Here is a 4,738-nt window from a genome sequence, read left to right on the forward strand (position 1 = left end):
ATAGTAGCTACAACAATCTGGAAATGACATATGTTAATTGTAATGAGAGCTTGAGCTACAAAAGATTAGACTGGTCACTTTAGATTTTGTCACTTAAGCTGCGGTCACACTAGAGTTTAATAATGCGAAATTCTGTCGTGCTGCGCTGCAAAAAGGGGCAGGAATAAACAAGATCATAAGGCTTTAAAAAAGTGACCGATTGCTCCATGCTTTAAATTTCTGTCCAGAGAGGTCATGTTTTGATCCTCGGTTGGTCTCATGCAGTCAAGTGATGCAATTTCGCAGGTCAGAGTTCACTAAGCTTGAACTTGCACCGCAGAAACCTGCAAAACTTGACGCATGATACTGCGTTTCCAGTCTGACGCATTCGCTTGCGTATGAATGGAAGTCTATGGGAGGAAAAGCCCAGTGTGACCGCAGCTTTATTGAAACCTGCAGTTAAATTTTGAGTTTAGGGAGCAATTTTGGATCTTTTAGGATTCGATCGTTCGTTTAACTAGGATTTGGTCTTGGGTGAACTGCCCCAAGGCAATGTAATTGTCATAGCCAGGCCAGGTTCCCCCATATACATTCACCTGAAGCACTTGTTCAAAGCCACCGCAATCATCAAGATCCCTCTCACCAGCTTACTAATCACTCACGCACCTGCACGTCATTCCCGCTCATTACTCCAGCTCCACAAAACTCCTCGCCAGCCATCACTCAGTGTCTGGCCTTGTCACAAATGAGAAGGACAAACCATCATGGTCAGTAGTAACTTCTAGAAATAGTTATGCTTTCCTTTTTGTTCTTGTTTATATCCAGCATCTCTGTCTTTCCTCCCTCCTAGTGTGAGTCCCTCCTAGTAATTTATTTCCCGGCTTCCGGGATGTTGCTCATCATTAGTCTTCAGTTCCATCCCATCATTTGGTCCCCTGCTTACCTATGCAAGATAAAAACTATACCTGTTTGGTATGTTTTTGTTCATAACTCATATAAACTGTTATTCATACTTGCAAGCCTGGTCTTGTCCCTCTGCTGTGACAGTAATATGGTCACAGAGTAAACAGACATTCCTTGAAATAGACATTGACAGTAGACCTCCCTATTGATAAAATGCACACAGCGATGCCCCCCTGAACCCTCAGTCTTCAAAACTAGCTGTCTTGACTTAACTGTATATGCTAATGCACACATGCTTTCAGAATTACTAAAGCTCCAACCTTCTCATTCTCTTAAGCTTGCTTTTATGCTAGCAACTCTGCTAAAATATTTGCAGGACTCGCAGGCAATTTTAATGTATAGTTGTGTGTTCATGCTAAATATGTGTACGGTGTGCAGGGTTTAAGCTGCGGTCCCACTGGGCTTTTCCTCCCATAGACTTCCATTCATACACACGCGAATGTGTCAGACCGGAAACACGGGGTTATGCATCAAGTCGCAGGTTGCTGCGGTGCAAACTTCAAGCTTGGTTAACTCTGACCTGCAAAATCGCATCACTTGACTGCGTGAAAACAATCGAGGATCAAAACATGACATCTCTGGAAAGAAATTTAAAACATGGAGCAATCGCTCACTTTTAAAAACGTCTAATAAGCTTGTTTAATCCCGCCCCTTTTCGCAGCGCTGCACAACAGAATATCGCAAGCTCAAACTCTAATGGGTCTTTAACTTTTTGTTTCAGCTGTTATCAAAACCAGCTTTCACATTTCACATACAAGTTGTGTTTTCACATTTACACTTCTAAAAAAGTTCTATTAATACCCAGGTGATGCACTCATTTATCCTCTCAAAAAAGGTGTAACACTTTAAATATAAGATGACAGTTACACATGTATGCACTTATAAGAGTTGAACAAAAAAAAAAACTGAAACACTGGCTGTCATGGTCCAGCATTATTATTATTATTTGTTGGGAAGTTTTGTGTATGTATCATGTTTTTTTCTGGTATGAATTAATGTTTTTTTTTTCTTTTAAGAATAACTCTACTATGTCTCTGTTGCTAATTCAGCATTCTTGGCTATAGAGGTAAAGTTAATTTTTTATTTGCACATTCTGACCTCTGCGTTCAATAAGTTTGTTAATCAGCAAGTAAAGAATCCAAATTCAATTATGTACCATTGTAGTCGATTATGAGCAAAATGTACACCACATTTTTCTGTCAAACTCTGCGTTTTAAAGGAGTAGAAAAACACGCTTACCTCTATAAAGGAGGTGACGTCATCGCTTTTTTGAGGGACCGTCTAAACTAGCAGTTTGTAAAATCGAGCTGCCAACATTCCCTGTCCATAGTAAGCCTACTACTTAATCTTAATAAAATCATCTGCAAACAATATATCACAGATATGTTTATATATACATTATATTAAAACTATTTAAAAACATAAAACTTTTATAAACATATAGAATTAGTAATTTAGAATATTATATAGAATAGTAATTTTATATACAGATTTTTTAGTTATGATTATAGTATATGCACTTTACCCAAGTATATATGTTCATGTGTAATATGAATAATTGTGTTTTTTGTCCCTCTTCTTCTTTCCTCATTATTTACAGATTGTACGCAAGCAAAAGATGGCCTGATTGAGACTTGTGAACTTCACCACTGGGTCCCTCCTTTAAAATATTACTCTGCTGAAGTATGAGAACAAAGAGATATTTTCAAGACAACAAATAACTGTCAAGAAATAAGTGCTGCTCATGTGGAAGAAAAGAGTCCAAAATGAGAATCTACGCATTTGGGTATTTACAATGCTATTATTCACTTTGAAATTGTTTTTTTTTTTACTTGCACAATATCTTTATCCATAATTGCCACATATTACATAGTATTGTAATAAGTTGTACTTTCATTACAGATTCACTGAGATTCTTGCCAATGTTTGTTTCATGTCCCATGTGTCAATATAGATCTGCAATCGGAAGACCAGCAGACCTTTTGTGATTTGTTTTTGTAATCAATAATATTACATGATGATATCATGAAATAGGAGATGTAAATAATTTATTCTTAAATTATCATTGTGTATGAAATGTGCTTTTTAAATAAACTTGCTGTGAAATGCAAGAAAAAATACTGTAAAAAATATGCTTATAAATATTATTATTAAATTCATGTATATTTATGAAAATGTACTTGTGAGTGATAGATAATATAATTATTGATGTCTGATGTTAATTTATTGATGCTACAATGGTTGGACTTAAAGAAATTAAGATATCTACATCCACAATGAAAAACGCTACAGAAATTATGCACACAAATAATAATATAAATTATTTTACAACATATATTTATGAAAATACTTGTTATAGTTAAAAGTTATAGATAATATAATTATTGATGTCTGATATAAATTTTTTGATCCTGCAATAATTGTCAAACAAGATATTAGAATATCTGCCTTTACCATAAAAAAAAGCCGGAACATATGCTTAGAATTATCAATATAAATTTATTTGCAAAATATGTTAATGAAAAGCTATTTGTGAGTGATAGATAATATTATTACTGGTGGCTGGGTTTAATTTCTTTATCCTACATTTATTTTAAAACAAGATATTAAGATATTTACATTCATGAAAAACAGAGCACATAAATTGTGCTCACAAATATGATTATTAATTCATATCTAATATATATTTATTAAACGGTGCTTGTGAGTGATAGACAATAGTATTACTGATGTCTGATGTTCATTTGTTGATCCTACAATGATTGTGAAACAAGCTATTAGGATGTTAACATTCACAATGTAAAACACACTACAGAATCGACATGCATAAATATATCATATTAATTAGGAAATTAAGATTTCTACATTTACAATGAAAAACACACACTACAGAAATTATGCACATATTTATTCATTAATATAAATTAATGTAAACCATATATTTCTCAAAATGTATACTTGTGAGTGATAGATAATATAATTATTGATGTCTGATGTTTATTTGCTGACCCTAAAATGATTTTGAAACAAGATATTAACATATTTACATTGATTAAAAACACACACTGCTGAAATTATGCACACAAATATTAATATGCATAATATATTTATTAAAAATTACTTGTGAGTGTTAATATTATTGCTTGTGGCTGGATTTAATTTGTTGATCCTACAATGACTGGACAACAAGATATTAAGATTTCTGTGTTGACCATGAAAAATATACATATACAACAAATTAATATCAGACATCAGTAATAATATTAACTATATTACTAACAAACACTTTTTGAGAAATATATGGTGTAAAATTGTTATTAATATTTATGACCATAATTTCTGTAGTGTGTTTTTCATGAAGGTAAATATCTTAAGATCTTGTTTTGAAATCTTCTGCAATTATATTATCTATCACTCACAAGTAAGTTTGGAGAAATATATGGTCTACAATAGTTTATAATAATATTTTAGAGCATGATTTCTGTAGTGTGTGTTTTTCATTGTGTACATAAATGTGTATTTTTTTTAGTTTTCCAATCATTGTAGGATCCACAAATTATAATGATCATAAAAATGCACACCATTTATGATATAATGATAGTTTAATGTACAACAACATGTCATAAACAGAAAAAAAAAAAAAAAACTGTTACAATATTTAGTTGAGACAATGGGTAAGACAGAAGTAAGGAAAACAGCAAGACACAGGTTGCAAAACAAATTTCATAGTTACATACAAAACACAAACAAAAACACACACACAAAAAAAAATAAAAATAAATAAATAAAAAAATAT

The 4,738-nt window shown here is 32.4% G+C and overlaps 1 long non-coding RNA gene across 1 annotated transcript; it reads left to right on the forward strand.

Annotated features, from left to right (window-relative positions):
- The first annotated feature begins 655 nt into the window (after window positions 1-655).
- On the forward strand, window positions 656-3,050 carry LOC147833618 (uncharacterized). The gene is made up of 3 exons (XR_015509137.2): window positions 656-746; window positions 2,543-2,728; window positions 2,845-3,050. It is a non-coding gene; the product is annotated as an uncharacterized LOC147833618 (long non-coding RNA).
- Window positions 3,051-4,738: the final 1,688 nt, after the last annotated feature.

Source organism: Danio rerio, chromosome 15 (assembly GCF_052040795.2).
Source record: "Danio rerio strain M-AB ecotype USA chromosome 15, GRCz13ab, whole genome shotgun sequence".
NCBI classification, from domain to species: Eukaryota; Metazoa; Chordata; class Actinopteri; order Cypriniformes; family Danionidae; genus Danio; species Danio rerio.